Source organism: Asparagus officinalis, chromosome 10 (genome assembly GCF_001876935.1).
Source record: "Asparagus officinalis chromosome 10, Aspof.V1, whole genome shotgun sequence".
Taxonomy (NCBI): Eukaryota; Viridiplantae; Streptophyta; class Magnoliopsida; order Asparagales; family Asparagaceae; genus Asparagus; species Asparagus officinalis.
Genome location: NC_033803.1, coordinates 7,420,152 through 7,425,217, shown reverse-complemented (window position 1 = coordinate 7,425,217; position 5,066 = coordinate 7,420,152).

The window sequence follows — 5,066 nt, the reverse complement described above, 5'->3', positions numbered from 1 at the left end:
TCCTAAAACAAAATAAAAAAAGGGCAATCGCATATTAGTCCCTTAACCATTCTTAATTGCCAAGTAGCATCTCAAATCTCAATATATGTATTTGTTCACCGGTCTTTCAAATATTCATTTTTATTGCAAATTTCCCTCGTGTTAGGTGACACATGTTATTCATCATGGTGAAATCTTGTTTAACTGGAAAGGAAATGGTTGGATTTCTCGTTATATCCCCACCCCTATATAACACTATCATTTATAATCTCAGCGACCCGTTTGATAACAGGTTTAAGCCCGCAAAACGCAACCCAACCCCACCAACACCTTCCCCTTTAATGGTAGAACTACTTGAGAGCATGAGGTGGGGGTGGGGGTGGGGGGTGGGGGGTTGAGTAATTTTCAATGTTGGGTTAATGCTTCACCAAACTATAGTTAAAGAAATTAATGGAATACCTAACAGATGGACAATTTTGCAAAGAAATTGAAGATTTGAGGGTCTGCTAATCAAACACTGATATTTGAGGGACTATTTAGCAATTAAGGTTGATGTAAGGGACTAGTATGCAATCACCGCATTAGGAAAACTGACTTAAGGATGATTTAAGGGACTAATATGCAATCACCCCATAAACAAACTGACTTCAAAGTCTCCAACCCTTCGACGAAATTGCTCTCTTCTACAAACAGCCTTTAGGATCCGAGCAGCTTAAGGGCATGCAAACAATTTCAAAGACTTGACGGACTCATATAAAATTATTGAAGATGCAAGGGACTAAAGTCTAAAAAACCCTTCTAAAATAAACCAAACAAAAAAAGTGACCTCAAGCCTCCAGCCCTTAAGGGCCTGTTTGGTTATTTCCTAAAAAACCAAGAAATAGAAATGAAAACTAAAAAAACTCAAAAAATACAATTTCATTCATTTTCATCCTGAGTGCTGCTACGGGGACCCAAAATATGGGACCAATGGAGGGGACATGTGAGGTGTCCCCTCCATATTGCATAATGAGTTGGCCATGCCAACTCATTATGCAATAGGGAGGGGACACATCACCTGTCCTCTCCATTGGTCCCATATTTTGGGTCCTTAAATCATTTTTCTTTTATCCCTAAAACTCACCCACAACATCTAATAAAATATTATTTTTATCCAACAACTCATCAACCACATCTAATAAAATATTATTTTCATCCAACAACTCATCCATCACATCTAATAAAATATTATTTTCATCCAACAACTCATCTACCATATCTAATAAAATATTATTTTCATCTACAGCATCACTCAACTCATCTCATCTCATTATTTTAAGGGAAAATTGCTTAGGGGAACCAAAATAAGTTGGGCCAAGCATCCTCACCCCCAGCCCAACAACCATAACCCAAAAGCCCTAAAATTGAAAAATATGAACAACCAACCCCCAAACCCACTGCCCAAGAAAACCACTTCCTAAATTACCCTTCTTCCCAATTAAAACTCCAACCAACCCCCAAACCCACTGCCCAAGAAAACCACTTCCTAAATTACCCTTCTTCCCAATTAAAACTCAATCCATTTCCTCCCCTCCCCTCCCCTCCTCCCTCCTCATTCGCACCCTCCTCCTCCACGACGCCCTCCTCGGCTCAGTCCGCCTCCTCCCCTCCCCTCCCCTCCTCCATCGCATCCTCTGCTCCTCCCCTTCCCCCCTCTTCCCCTCCTCCTCCCTCCTCCGTCGCATCCTCTCCTCCTCCCCCTTCCCCCTCCTCCTCGACCCCCTCCTCGGCTCCGTCCGCCCCCTTCCCCTCCTCCCTGAACCCCTCCTCAGCCCGCCTCCGACGATAAGACACGCGACGTCATCTCGAATCTCGCTCACCTCGTCCTTGGAGGCATCGTCAAGCCTGTCCAAGCCCTAGGTCAGATCTTGAATAAGAGATCTCTGGAAGCTTCATCGTCGGCTTGCTCTTTGGTTTCATCGGAAGTTTCGCATCACTCGTCGACCGAGGTCTTGAAGAACTTTAAGGAGATTCGGAGGCTGAGGATCGAGCTTCCAGCTGGTGAGCTCGGGGTTGAAGATGGATCTCTTTTGAAATGGAAGGCTGGTTTCGAAACTGCACTTAATAGTTGTGTTATACTTGGCGCAACAACTTCGTCGTCGTCAAAATTTCAGAGCTCCAGCCCTAATTCTACTAATTCATCGGAATTATGCGGTGTTGATGATAGCAGGACAGAGGATTTGTACTCAATTTGTTGGTTCTTTTTCCCTTTTTAATTCAACTTTGGATCATTCTTTGTACTGCAGATTGCTATGTTATTAGATTAATTTGTTGGTTCTTTGAAGGAAATTAGGTTGTAGGTTTGGAGAGTTATACTCTATTTGATGGGTTGAAATCAATTGGGGATGATTTTGATATAATAATAGCTCAATTTTGGGGAGAGGACGGAGGATTTGTACTTAATTTTGGAGAAAGAAGAAGAAGAAGAAGAGGGAAATTTGTTTGCTTTAAATTTAAGTTTTGAGTTTATTTTTTGTACTTCACATTGTTATATGTAACAATTCAATCTTATATGTGACAGTTCTACCTTATATGTGATAATTAGATCTGATTTGTGATATTTGGGTGTTGTATGTGATATTTGGGTGTTGCTTGTGACATTTGGGTGTTGTATGTGATTTTTGGGTGTTGTATGTGATATTTGGGTGTTGCTTATGACGTTTGGGTGTTATATGTGATTTTTGGGTGTTGTATGTGATATTTGGGAGTTGTATATGATATTTGGGTGTTGCTTGTGACATTTGGGTGTTGTATGTGATATTTGGGTGTTGTATGTGATATTTGAGTGTTGTTTGTGATATTTGTTGTTTATACGTGACATTTGGGTGTTGTATGTGATATTTGGCTGTAATTTGTTGATAGCTCTTGTGCTTATTTGTCACATGACTGTAATTTGTTATACGTGACACATGGCTGTAATTTTTTGTATGTGATATTTAGATCTAGTAGTCATTCCACATGTGCTTATTTGTCACATGATATGCTTATTTATCACATGTGGAATGACTCTATTAGATGTGACTTATATCACATACAGATATTGAAATATCTGTATGTGATATAAGTTACATCTAATAGAGTCATTCCACATGTGACAAATAAGCATATCATGTGACAAATAAGCACATGTGGAATGACTACTAGATCTAAATATCACATACAATAAATTACAACCAAATATCACGTATAAACAAATTATAGTCATGTGACAAATAAGCACATTCACTATCAACAAATTACAGCCAAATATCACATACAACGCCAAAATGTCACGTATAAACAATAAATGTCACAAGCAACACCCAAATATCACATACAACACCCAAATATCACGTATAAACAACAAATATCACAAGCAACACCCAAATATCACAAATCAGATGTAATTATCACATATAAGGTAGAAGTGTCACATGTAAGATTGAATTGTCACATATAACATTGAAATATCATATGATATGCTTATTTGTCACAGTTATGGTTAATTGTGATACATATATGTTCTCTCATTTTCCCATTTAACCTTGAATAACTAAGAAACATAACAACACTCCCAAATTGAACTTTAATTGGATCAAAATCATCCTTACAAAGGATTTCAACTCATCAAACAAAAATACATCAGGAAGTTACAATCCTAACCCACCATTCCATTTCCTTATCAAATTTTACAAACCGATGAACTTTGTTAATCGTCCAAACAACAACTTTACACAAAACCAACTATACTAATACATTGGAAGAGATTCCATTTGCAGATTCACATACGACATGAATTTGCACATAGAATGATCCAAAGTTGAATTAAAAAGGGAAAAAGAACTCGTCTTTTGCTCTCCTCCTTGTCATCATCCATTGAGAAATCTACAAGATTCGATCGAAATTATTTTTTGTTCTCCTTCTCATCATCATCATCAACAGCAGAGCCCCAAGAACTGTGCACATTCTGATCGTACGGGCTCGAGTGAATCTGCATCATCCTCCCTTTGCAAGGCTTCAATATTCATTGTCTCCATTCCCTCTAGAATCGCCTTGACGAAAAAAATATGCATGTATGTCATAATTATATCTGTAAAAATATCACATAACACTTAAACTGTAGCATATGTAACTAGTAACGAGAATATATCATACCGAATGTAAAAATATCACATAACAGCAGCATATATCACACAGAATACCAAAATGTAACGTAAAAGCAGCATATGTCACACAGAATACCAAAATATCACATAACAGCAACATAAGTCACACAGAATACTAAAATGTCACATAAAAGCAGAATATATTACTCAGAATGTCATTATGTCACATGAAACTAGCATATGTGACATAAGTAAGTATCACAGGTGTTAATAAACTGGTAAGTATAAGATGTTTAGAGAAACTTACGAGCCTTTTTTGTGTTTGACGAGGAACTGGTTCACAAATTTTGATTTTTAATGGATCAAAATCAAGAAACATTGACACTTCATCCACAATCATAAAGTTAAAAAATCTATAGCTGAAAAAACGCAGTAATTAATCCAAATCCAGGCCAACGATCTACTACGACGTTCATCTAATATGCATACTAAAAAGAAAAAACAACTAAGATCAAATCTTCCAATTCCTTCAAAATCCTAAAACTAATAAAATCACTAAAAATACTGAAATAAAGAAAGATCACAAAACAATAACATTAGATCCAAAGAATCAGATCACTCACCTAGTGGGAGATTGTCGACGTAGCTGATGAGCATCTTGAGCGTCGCTCACTTCTCCTCGAGCTCCTTCAAGATCGCCGTGGCCCTCACCCACCGCCCTGAGCTCTTCATCTGATGCCTCACGATCAGCACCGCCACCACATGGGCCAACTTATTTTGTTCCTCCAAGCAATTTTCCCTAAAATTAATCAAGAATAACAAAAAAGCCCAAATCTCGAAACCCAACAATAATTCTTTGCAAATCGAACAAACCCATGAAAACCAAGAGTAACCTAGATCTGAAAGCTCACGCTCTTGCGGAGGAGGGAGGAGGAGGGGAGGGGAGGAGGCGGACGAAGCCGA